The following is a 12,500-nucleotide window of genomic DNA, read 5'->3' as shown; positions in this document are numbered from 1 at the left end:
TTGTCCAAACATTTAGATAGACCTACAGCAAATACACATTTTAACCATTGCTGTGCATTACGTTGACGGCATGGATATATTCATTGCACCAAATTAAAGACGACAGAGATGACGTACTGGAAGAGAGATGTACAGCGCAACAGGTTCATTCTATCTGGATGGCTTTAGCGTCACGACTCATTTTGAACACAAGGTGGAGCTGTCGAAACCGAAGCATATAGGCCTACTACAAGTGAACGTTTATTTGTTATTTTACTGAAAATATAAAAGATTACGTTGTGCATTTGTTTATGGGATCTATTTAATTACATGAATAAGCCTACTGAACTATATTATACATGATTTTAGACCTATGCACATAATAATATAATGTAATATAATATAATAATATTGTGAATATTCATCACTAAGCAGTATCAACATATACTTTCGTTTGGAATTTTTTATACTGTATAAAAAAACAACCCTTTCGAAAATCGATATAAATTTGAGGGAATTATGGCCATCTGAAGAGTATACAACACCAAAAACTCACTGCAACTGGTTGAGCCAGAAGGCTGCTTTAACATGGCCGCCATGCGCGGACGTTCGGCTTGCATGACGGGAACGCGGACGACGCATCTAGTCTTCATATATGATGTCTGTGGAGCTATCTGTCAATCCCATCCTGTCATCCTGAGATGAGGGAAAGCGTAGGCGTAGCCATGGGTGGGCCTGGGCCCGCCCTCATGACATCCAGGCCCGTCCCATTCACACTTGACAGTCAACTGTTGCCTCATTGAACTATAATTAGTGGCATAGCACTGAGCGATAATTAATCATTTTGTCAAAAGTCTGATTAATCTTCTGGGATTTCAATGATTTCAATTTCAAAGTCAAATCATTTTTGAGCGTGGTATTATAATATCTACCAACACGCTTTCAGGTTGGGCCCGTCCGATTTGATTTTTTCTGGGCCCACCTGTTTTATTATTTCTGCCTACGCCCGTGAGGGAAAGGGCAAATGAAATAAAATGTGAGGGTCAGCAGAAACACACGTCAGGGCGGCAAAACGACAGCCAGTGCCACTATTTTATAGATTACATTACATTACATTACATTAGTATTTAGCAGACGCCTTTGTTCAAAGCGACTTACAAGGAGCAATTTAAACAAGAACAGGGTGAGGCACAGTGTACAGTTGCAACACTGATAGCATTTTCCTTCAAAGAGTAAAGAAGAGGGCAATGCATTAAAAAGTAGCAAAAAAGTAAACAAAAGACCTCAAGGTGCAGTGTACAGTTGCACCACTGACAACATTGTCAAACACAAGGTAATAGAAGCAACATTACATAATAGTAAGGTAACAAGGCAAATTGGACAGTTGCAGGGGGGGGGGGGGGGGTGACCTCTGAGTCTATCTTTCTTTCTTTCTTTCTTTCTTTCTTTCTTTCTTTCTTTCTTTCTTTCTTTCTTTCTTTATGTTATTGTCATTGTGGTAAACAGGTAGCCTACACTGCCTGAGTACTTAAGCTGTCAAATTCAAACCCTCACCCTGAATGGCAGGGTAAACAATGGTAGTAATAGATCGAATAGTAAGATATACGAACGTGTATAGAGAGAGTTAAAGCACTAGAAACATCATTCCCTCTTTTTTGTTTGTTTGTTTTGTTTTTATTGTTGTTCGCATTATTTTCCCGGTCTTCTTGAGGATGGGTTCGGGGATAGGAGATCGGAAATCAGCACGTTCTCTTTCTTTTTCTCTTTGTTTCTTTCTTTCTTTACAACTATCTTTCTTTGGTTCTTTTTTTCCTTTTTCATTGCCACATAGAAGTTGTCTCACTTCATTCTCTCTTTTGCTCGTGCTCCCAGTCATTTTTCTGTCCCTCTCTTCACTCATAGTCTTTCTTATTTCCTGCCTCGTCATTGTGTTCCACTCGAGTTCTCTGTTTGACTGACAGAGTAACAGCTTCGGCGTTGATGGCTGTACCGTGTATGTATGTGGCCTTTTTTTTCAATGCCTGTTGGAACATGAGTGACGCACAGATGACAGTACAGACTGACACATGCCACATGCTTCAATTCCACTCAGGCTCTGGTCAACAAAGTGGAGCTACATGTAGCCTTACATTTCTTGGTGTATATACAGTACCAGTAATGCCTTTTGGCCAACATAAAAACCAAGAAACAGCAGGTCTACTCTACAGTTGTAGCCAGGGCTCTAAATTAACTTTTTCCACCACCAGCCAATTTGGCTAGTGGACATTTTTTCTTACCAGCCAAACAGAAGTTCAACTAGCCATTTTTTTTAATCTCGCCAAAATAAACTATGCATTAGTTCAACTATTTCTACAACACAGATACACTAGGCCTGCATAGGCTACTATATGCCTACATAATAAGCATATTATATTATAGGCTACTATATATTTTTTTTATTTTTTTTTAACTTCTGCTTTATTTTTTTACTTTCATTACTTAGGCCTAATCAATTTGATTAGTTTTTGTTCAATTCCTCTGGAAACAGCTGAATCACATCACACAAGCCACTCACATAACAGACCTTTAACATACAGTAACCAAGCACACAGCCAAACACTTCAAAACCTCACATACGCACACCCCAAGGAAGGAGAAGAGATGAAAGGGAAAGGAGAGGAGAGAGGAGGAGCGCAACAAAATGACAAGAAGCCTAGTTTAACTAAAAGTAAATAATATCTCGGGAATCTTCGCTTCCTTTGTTACTTCCACAGCTTCGTCGTTGGCTGCTTTTTTTCTTTCCGATGGCGTGGGCTTTCCAACTTAGTTGCGCCAGGACTCGGAACATTTCAGAAGACAACTGAACTGACAGCTACGGTCACACTACTCTGACAGTCAGCTCTCCTCCTCTGCCCTTGTCGCTATTTCGTTCCACAACCACTCATTTTTTAACGTCACTATTATTACGGTTACAATTACTACTAGCATTCACCAACACACAGAACCTTGCTCTAACCCCCGCCACATTCTCATCACTCGCACAAAACATAGCCTACAGAGCAGAAGTAGCTATATGCATAATCTGCGTTAGTCCTGTCATTGAAACGGTCAGGGCCTCGCTGCTTCAAAAATGCAGCCTATTACAGCAAGGTTCATATAGTAGGCTAATAATAGCAGTAGTGACGTTAAAACAGGTTGTAGCGAAAGCGACGAGAGCTTAGGAGGAGAGCTGCCTGTCAGAAAAGTGTGAGCGCAGTTTAGCTGACAGAAGGCTGGTCGTCTGAAATGTTTTCAATCCTGGCGCGCGCAACAGCATGGAGTTGCCGCTCGCTGCACTGGAAAGCCCACGGTGGGAGGCTACGTCGTGACGCTAGTGTCCATGGGTAATGTAGGAAATCTCGCCGTCTAACGTTCGTCAGAGCAGAGGTTCCCTATCGCAGGAACTGCGACCTATTACTCATGGGACATGATCGACCTTGGTTGATCCACGAAGCATTTTTTATATCTTTAATCAAGCCGAATGGCAGATGGCTGTGTCAGTCAAGCTAGGGTCCGCCCACCGGCGGCGGCTATTACTGCACTGACGCCCATCTCACTTCCTCTTTTCTTGCTTCGCCGGGAAAGGTCCACGTAAAGTATCACTGTTACGACATTGTTAAAATATACAATGTTGCTATTTGTTAATGAATTTCCGTGTGGCGTATTACTCGTAATAGCCGGTGTACGCCAGCTAAGAGTGCCCACGCGATTCTTAACTTGTTTTCTCTGTCGTTTCAGATGTTTTTATTTACAGGATTTTCAGATGTCCTCGAGATACGAACATCTATGGAGGGGGCCTTGGGTCGCACGCGCCTCCCTGAGGGGAGAACACGATACAGCCGCTTTCCCAAAGGGAAGGACCCTGTTTCGTGTTTGGTCTGCGTTCCCCTAGGCACGCTGAGAGAGCGTCTCAGCAACGGAATTATCCTCAATGCAGGCGCCGTCTCTACCCGTCTGCTAGGCCAGTCGAGCGTGTTAACCTGCCGGTTAGCCAGCTAGCTCCTCGAGCCCCTGAGTTCCGACCCCTCCCTGACCGGCTTGTGTACCCCCTTCTAGCCCATGGCGCGCGCTGCTAGCTCAGTTAGGCTTTTAGCCTCTCCCCCGCCCTGTAGCATGGCTCTGACGGGTGGTTTGACTACTTGTACTGGGCGCATGGAAGTGTTGACACAGGTAAGTTGGGCTCGTAGGCCGATTAGACTCGGACCTATACTAGCCCTGTGAGCAGCAGCCTGGGGCTTTGTCGCATGTATGGACGGACGGGGACGTCTACCGAACACAAGCTGGATTACGCCGACCTCTACTGTATGTGGGACCACTGGCACGTTTTGTCCCATGGTCCCCGTTGTACACCGTAAGGACACACCCAGTGCCACACACTTGTGACCCACTGTATGTTCACATAAGCACCTGGTTCGCCCAATGTTGCCCGAACACATGTCATATACATGTAGTAAGGTGGACCGAATTATGACAATTAACCCAAAAATTAATTACTATTATATTTGCATGGAATTGCACGACTACGCCACTGGGGGAATTTCGCCACCCAGAGTATTGAATAGTAACAGGCACAACAGGTTCGTTTTAAAAGGCAGAGACAGAAGGCAGGGCAACAGTTGATTCTCTTATTTTTATTATTTCCAGTTCTTATAAAAATATATAATTAGTGTGTAAAAAGGGGTTCAGTAACCCAGACAGTTGGGATAGGACATACACAAACAGAACAGAAACAAATACAGTACAGCGACAAAATTCACACCATCACTGGTCTGTTATCCCCGATGACCACAGAATGCCCATACCCCCTGAGCCTCTAATTAAATATAAAGTACCGTAACCACCCCAATGCACAGCAAACAGGCTAGCTAGTTAAGGACACACAGATCAACCCACACCGTTGAGACTGCAACCAATTCACGCTATGGCACCAAGGGCACCTTGCACTACACGCCACTGCAACCAGGAAGCTCAGGGGAGATGGGTTATCCAGGGAATGGGAAACGACTGGGCACCAGTGTGGTCAATTACATAGAATCAGAAAAATAACAAACAAAACACAGTTAACCACAATACAGGACAGGGGGTAGGCTACACTCGTTCAGAGCGCATTAAAATCAAAACAAAACTCGTTAAACAGGCACGCAACCCCACTCACACAACCAGTTCCAACCACGTTACGCACACCCAAGCACTCGGCGTATCTTATCAGTTCAGTCTACCCAAACTAAACAGCAGCCCGCCGCGTCAAACAGCTACATCGACGAAGGGGTCAACACCTGCACACACAGAAAGTGACAGACAGAACACATGACTAAGACAATGCACGGCAGAGGTAGCAATCAAATGGGGAAGTGATTGTTAGGCTACCTACCCCGACCGACGAGACACACATACACACTTCCAACCACGGCAGGGGGGGAAACCGCGACCACATTCAGTCCTTTACCTGGTAAGACACGCAGTAAGAAACGTAGGCCTACAAATGCATTTAATATAGACCAAAATCTAACATGGTGAAACACCAGGCTACATACCAGGGCACTCAGCGCGAGTGGATCAAGCCAGCAATCCAGCTGGAGACTTCGTCAGTCTTAGCTCTTAAAGCCACGAGAAACCACTCGGGCAGTACTCGATACTCCACATGAACAACATAATTTCAGTGAAGCTCGAACTCCCGATTGAACATGGAAACACAGGCGAACCTGCCACAAACATGCCGGCGCCTTTGCAGTGGCTTGGGCCCTCTTTTTAAAGAGATTTCGGCACCGGCAATTGGTGCGTAAACATCACCTGACGCGCTAACGCACCAGCAGACACCTGCCGTGCGTTAAAGGCGCACAACCACATATCCATCATGCTACATATTCCCCGGCTATTTTTGTCGTCGTCCCGACGACACACAATGACCACTACCAGAGGTCCTCTGGTGATCGATGGGTTAGACCCAATTTCCCAATCACAGGATCACACCGAATCGCGCGAGCACGCAAACACCGGCGCGCATACACACAGAAAGTGACAGACAGAACACATGACTAAGACCATGCACGACACAGGTAGCAATCTGGAGAAATGATTGTTAGGCTACCTACCCCGACCGATGAGACACACACACTTCCAACCGCGGCAGGGGGGAAACCGCGACCACATTCAGTCCTTTACCTGGTAAGACACGCAGTAAGAAACGTAGGCCTACAAATGCATTTAATATAGACCAAAATCTAACATGGTGAAACACCAGGCTACATACCAGGGCACTCAGCGCGAGTGGATCAAGCCAGCAATCCAGCTGGAGACTTCGTCAGTCTTAGCTCTTAAAGCCACGAGAAACCACTCGGGCAGTACTCGATACTCCACATGAACAACATAATTTCAGTGAAGCTCGAACTCCCGATTGAACATGGAAACACAGGCGAACCTGCCACAAACATGCCGGCGCCTTTGCAGTGGCTTGGGCCCTCTTTTTAAAGAGATTTCGGCACCGGCAATTGGTGCGTAAACATCACCTGACGCGCTAACGCACCAGCAGACACCTGCCGTGCGTTAAAGGCGCACAACCACATATCCATCATGCTACATACACATCAAATAAACAAATTGATCTGTTTGCACACTGATGGTTTGCACGGTCCCTTCTGATGGTCAGTTGTGAAATAAAATGTTGTTCTCCCCCCATGTACGGTCTGTGATTGCACGACTATCTGTGAATGCCTTAAAGGTAGGCTACCTATCTTGCACTGCCGCTCTGAGGAGCCTCTGTGCAGGACATCCAAACATTTCACCCTCCCTAATCTCGGCTATAAAGGGAGTGGAGACGCAGCGCTTCACCTTGGCACAGGTCTGAATTAATTAATCAATTTAAATAAAGTAGAACTATCCCGCGCTCTCGTGGGCCTCTGCAACGGGAAACCAGACTTATAACGCGCTCTCATTCTGCTATATGGAGGGTCGTGCTACTGTTATGGGGTTGGCACAGGGGAGAACTCCCTGCGTTTTGTGTACAGTCACGAGACGAGGCGCGCACTGTTCGCGCGCTTATCTCCGTGTCTGGCTCTTGCGCCCACTGGACGGGCTTCATACACAGCTTGGCCAGGCAGATAACGACGCGCGGGAGCGCGCAATGGTTTTGCTTCGACTGCTGGCTAGCAATACTATTTACAATTGTTAACACGACCGAAAGCTGGTGCCCGAGCCTCAATTTACGGCATACCGGGCAAAGTTATACTTGTTTTCCCTCTGAGGGTAAATAAAGTGACTGAAATCTCGGGAATGTAGAATGCTCACTCCACATCGTTTTGTCGGGTGCATTCGCCCGGTTCTGTGTTGTATTATATTTCTTGATACTGACGTCTGCCTGGCGCACTATGTCTGTTCTTGTCCGACGCAGGATATTCCTGCGTTTTGCATTGACACTGGGGCCTTACATTCTGTACTGGTTCAATGGCAATGCGTGCGTAATTGGGTTCGCCCCGTCTCCGTGTGCGCTCTCCAGATGTCTGGTGGCTGCGCAACGGGGGCTACTTTATGCCAGCTGCCTATTTTGCTGTCATTCACGCACATGGGTTTTCACGCCAGCCTCTGTCTTGCCTTGTGGTCTTGCATCGGGGACTGCTCTGTTCTGTGTCCACTCCACATGCGTATTTTCGTCGAGTGTACTTGCCAATTAATGACTGGGTCGTCATTATGGATCTGACGTCTGCCCATTTCACATATATACCCAACCATGTCAGACACAGGTCTTTCTGCGTTTGCATCCTAGGAGTTCTAGTCATGCTTTGGAGTGGAGCTCGGCGCGCTCGCTCGCTCTCTCGTGCGTGTTCACGTGCTTGGTATTGCCTGTTATAGCGGTGTTACAGCCCAGACCGTCCACCTCTCTTTATGCCATCATTGACCCATTGGGAGAGGTCGGGATTTATTATTATTATTAATGATAATAATAATTACAAGAATGGTAATACCAATAATAATAATAATAATGATAACAATGATTATTATTATGATGGCCGAGCTAATCATAATATTGCTTATTATTATGAGTCATTCAGAGGTTTCTTCTCCTGGCCCAGCCGGTTGTATTCCTCAGTCTGACTGGCCCCTATTTCTAAGGGCCCGCATCCCCTACTGTACCTGGAGCGCATGAACAGTTTACTGATGTCACTCAGCCTGTTCTCCCTGGGTTGGCCGGGGACAACACAGTTGTCCCTGTAGTTATTGGGCATGCTTGGCGCGGCAGTGGTGCCCTTGCCAATGTGCTTATTGTGACTGGGGCTTTTTCGGGTCTGACGCACTTCTCAGTATTTCTACCCAAGCAGGGACAGGCACAGGGGTTTGGTAGACCCCTGAGTGCTTGTCAGTGTGGTGGGGGGCCGGTTAACCATGGCACCTTATGCATCCACCACGGATCGGTCACAGCATGGTGGTCAATGGCTTTTGGCCCGCCAGCCAAGCCAAACTACATGTCAAGGTGTTTGGGCTCCTCACAGTGCTGCTAGGCTTTCGCCCCTTCCTGTGTAGGTTGGATCAGACGACACTTTGGCGATTACATGCATCAGGGGTTCCCAACCTTTCCCAACTTGGGGCCCACTCGAACTTGTCACAAAGGTTCGGGGCCCACCTCGGACCCGAATACAAATAAAACTCACATAAATCAGCAGCAACACACACCATAATGTGATTGTGGTTTTTGGAATATTATTTCAAGGCCCACTTGGTACACCTTCAGGGCCCCCCAATGGGCCCCGGCCCATAGGTTGAACATCACTGGCATGCATCACCGTGCACGATGGAGTACATTCCCTGCCCCTGTTCTATGTGGCATTGCTTTCAGGGGCTACCTTCATGCAGCAGCATGGCTTCTGCGTACAAAGGTGGGGGAGAACATTCTGATCTCAGTTGGCAGGGCCAACATCGACCCGTTTGTGATATGGCTAACTGTGCATTGCCCTTTGTGAGCTTTCCCAGGGGGATAATCGTCCCCGGGGAGTGGCTGCCTTGGCATAGCCCTGGACCTTGGGACACTTTATGGTTTCCCCAACTGTCCTTCTCCCTTTGCTCCTGGCCAGGGTGCATGAGGATTATATGTATTCTGGTGGCTCCAGCTGGAGCTGCCCAGTCATGCTTTCTCGATTTCTGCTGTTTGGCAGTGGGCCCGCCATAGGTGATCCCACTGTGCTAGGACTTACTGAGGCTGGTCGACGGGGAGATAGCATGGCCACGGCCGGCACTAGTGGCCTGGCCTCGGAGAGGCTGTAACTATCGGATGTCGGCCTGTCTGGTGAGGTGGCAGGGGCTCTCCAGAATTCCAGGGCTCTGTCTGCCCTCCTGCTTTCTGCGCTGGCGTGACATGTTTGTTGGTGTGATGCGCTACCTGGGGCCCGACTCCTTTTAGTGTCCTGTTGCCGGCACTCTTGGCTTTCCCCGGCATCTTTTGGACCAAGCGATGGCAGCCTTGACAATTACACTGTATGTGGCGGCAGTCTCAACATGTCATTCTGGGTTTGGGTGTGCAACTCTGTGTTCGCATCCCCTGGTGACACGTGTCATGATGGGCATATGGCGTGCCCCACCCGGGCCTTTGTCGGCATGGGGCCTGCTGAAAATTCTACGGGCACGAGTGGACCCCCAGTTTGGGCTTCTCTCGTCAGCATGTGTCAAGCTGCTTTCCCTCAAACATAATTATTGGGCCCTACCATGTCCTACATGGTTGAGCACTCTTACGTTTTACCGACCTGGGTCAGTTTGTTGCTCCTCCCCTGTCTCTCTCTCTGCCACTCATTCCCTGTTACCTCTGTACCGCCCTCTTTGATGATGACGGCACTGCGGGCCTAACTCAGCCATTGAGAATAAAATAAATGCATAAATAAAAGAAAGAAATTGGCATGTGAGACAGTATTGTTGGTGATGTTGTCCTTGGCCTAGCGCCTCAGTGACATACTGTACATGCGCTGTTGGTACATCCGGCCTGCCCGCGCTTCTCTGCGGAGGATGGTGCGGTGGTGTTACGCCAGAATGCGGCTTTCCCACCCCGCAGTGGACACAGCCTTATGCCTAATGTCAGCTCCTTGTTTAGCTGGTCTCTTCACTCCCCCCCATTGGGTTGTTCTTGGGGGTTTATTTACATGAGCTTTGCCCTGTGCGTGCCCTCCGCTTGTGTTTGGATGGCACACAGGGTTTAGGTGCTGCACTCTGCTATGTATTTGTCATGAGGCAGCCTCGGGAGGTAAGGCCCACTTCAGGCGTAAGTTGGCATATTTGGTTGGCCCCAGCTTCAGCTTCAGAGCTCCAGCCAGGCTTAGGGCTCGCTCGACCTGGGCTCCAGTCCTCTCCGACTCGCCGTGGAGTCAAGTCCTGCTCATTGACTTCTCCAAAAAGAGACTGGGTCTCTACCTGCCCCAGCCCCAGCTCCAGAGCTCCAGCCGCGTATGGGTGGAGGCTACTGAGTTTGTCTACAGAGGACTCCTTTGGCACCCCCAGTGGGTCTGTGTGCACACTCTACGAGGGGGGTGTCGTTGTCTTGGCCCATATACAGATGGATGTGTGTTTGACATATGGAGGGCGACAGGGTGGAGTTTCTCCACTCTTTTGTTTGATTCTTCATGTGGGAGGTGGCTGACCCTCTGCCCCACGGGCTGTGTTAACTGCTGGCAACGGGGAGGTTTGGCCTCTGTGTAGTCGCACCACTACCTGTCGCTCCCCTATAGCTGGGCGTTGGCATACTGTGTGTGTGGTTCTGGTGGTGGTGGGGCCCTGCCCTGGGAAGTTGCGGGGCCCTCACTGCACCGTATTCCGAATGGTGCCCTCTGCATAGCCACGTCGTGTGCGGGATTGGAGACGGTCCCATGAGTAATAGGTCGCAGTTCCTGCGATAGGGAACATCTGGGTTATGTATATAACCCCAGTTCCCTGAGAAGGGACCAGACCTATTACTAGGTTGAGCACACGGCGTCTCTGCTGAGGGGCTCAGCAGCGAAAGAGGAAGTGAGATGGGCGTCAGTGCAGTAATAGCCGCCGCCGGTGGGCGGACCCTAGCTTGACTGACACAGCCATCTGCCATTCGGCTTGATTAAAGATATAAAAAATGCTTCGTGGATCAACCAAGGTCGATCATGTCCCATGAGTAATAGGTCTGGTCCCTTCTCAGGGAACTGGGGTTATATACATAACCCAGATGTTTACCGTTCATAATTTACTGTACTCCGGCGCTACTAGCCAAATTGGCGGGTAGGTATTTTTTTCTACTAGCCAAAATTAATTTTCACCCGTGTTTGGCGTGTTGGCGTGTGTTAATTTAGAGCCCTGGTTGTGGCGGAGGAGAGGAAATGGACATGTTGGCGGAGGAGAGGAAATGGACATGTTGTGGCGGAGGAGAGGAAATGGACATGCGGAAGACTGAGCTGGGAACAGCAGATATCTGGTGCAAAATATTCATTGACAATTGAGTGGGTGAGGCAGATAGATAGATAGATAGATAGATAGATAGATAGATAGATAGATAGATAGATAGATAGATAGATAGATAGATAGATAGATAGATAGATAGATAGACAATTGAGTGAATGGGAAAGAAAGAGACAGATATGTAAATACGTAGATAGATAGATAGATAGATAGATAGATAGATAGATAGATAGATAGATAGATAGATAGATAGATAGATAGATAGAAGACACACACTGAGAGAGAGAGAGAGAGAGAGAGAGAGAGAGAAGTATTTTATAAAATGCTTCATGAAATTCTTCCTCCACCACCCGAAGGCAGGTGAGCTTACAACAGTTAATACAAATTTCACTCACACTTTGCATCAGGCAATGAGCACAAAACTTTATTATGACACAATACATTCAAAAGCGTCATCATTCTTAATAGACCTGTAGAAATGAATCTCCATTTGTATTCTCACTTTAACCAGTCTCACAAAGGTGGTAAGTGTTTTGAAACCCTTCTTATTCCAACATTCAAAACCAAGAATAAACACTTGCTTTGAAAATGATGCATCAAATCTTTGATAGAGCCGCCCTTCCAAAAAAAAAGTAAAAAACAAAATGAGAACACACCCTAAAAGCAATAGCAAAATGTGTGAAAAGGGTTTTCTTTCCATGCAAAAAATGTCTCTCAAAAAATGTTCTCACTTCTGGATTAAGTGTAGATCTATAAGGCTCTCAATGCTGGTTTCATATCCTCATTCATCATTAACACATTACGCTAAGGTGTATGTTCTTGTAATCAGCCATTTTCTATTCAGCATTTTAACAGAGACAGAAAGAGAGAGAGAGAGAGAGAGAGAGAGAGAGAGAGAGAGAGAGAGAGAGAGAGAGAGAGAGAGAGAGACAGACAGACACAGAGAGAGAGAGAGAGAGACAGATGGAGGGAGAGATGGAAAGAGGGAAGCGGCAGAATAATAGAGGGAGAGAGAAGAGACAGACAAAGTCAGACAGAAAGAGGAAGAGAGAAGAGAATGGTGCACGTTAGTGAGAGAAGAGCAAGTGAGTGGCATCGAGAGAGAG

At 47.4% G+C, this 12,500-nt stretch overlaps 1 protein-coding gene and 1 long non-coding RNA gene across 2 annotated transcripts in view; both read right to left on the bottom strand.

Moving 5' to 3' along the window:
- lama2 (laminin, alpha 2) overlaps positions 1–12,500 on the bottom strand; it is a 441,866-nt gene that overhangs the window by 226,530 nt on the left and 202,836 nt on the right. The window lies entirely within an intron of this gene.
- On the bottom strand, positions 5,118–6,565 carry LOC134469490 (uncharacterized). The gene is made up of 3 exons (XR_010038994.1): positions 6,248–6,565; positions 6,090–6,159; positions 5,118–5,273 (listed from the first exon to the last, which is right to left on the bottom strand). It is a non-coding gene; the product is annotated as an uncharacterized LOC134469490 (long non-coding RNA).

The sequence above is a fragment of the Engraulis encrasicolus genome, chromosome 18, assembly GCF_034702125.1.
Source record: "Engraulis encrasicolus isolate BLACKSEA-1 chromosome 18, IST_EnEncr_1.0, whole genome shotgun sequence".
NCBI lineage: Eukaryota > Metazoa > Chordata > Actinopteri > Clupeiformes > Engraulidae > Engraulis > Engraulis encrasicolus.
Note: the sequence above shows the minus strand (reverse complement) of the source record. Positions and strands in the feature narration are given on the sequence as shown.